Source organism: Atheta coriaria, unplaced genomic scaffold (assembly GCF_025399875.1).
Source record: "Atheta coriaria isolate IRGN ID8LTWV9N9 unplaced genomic scaffold, Caltech_Dcor_3.1 scaffold1963_size1491, whole genome shotgun sequence".
NCBI lineage: Eukaryota > Metazoa > Arthropoda > Insecta > Coleoptera > Staphylinidae > Dalotia > Dalotia coriaria.
Genome location: NW_027050186.1, coordinates 1 through 274, shown reverse-complemented (window position 1 = coordinate 274; position 274 = coordinate 1).

Genomic DNA, 274 nt, shown 5'->3' with positions numbered 1-274 from the left:
TTAGCGGGCGAACGCCATGCCGGAGGACAACCGTTCTTTCACCAAATTGTAGGTATTGAAATTCTTAATTATTTTCATATATAATTTGTTGATTTAACCCTCGGGAAACCTTCAAAAATACCCTTTTTGTTTTTTTCTGTCAGCTAATTTTGTGGTTTTTTTGCTTTAGCGGGCGAACGCCATGCCGGAGGACAACCGTTCTTTCACCAAATTGTAGGTATTGAAATTCTTAATTATTTTCATATATAATTTGTTGATTTAACCCTCGGGAAAC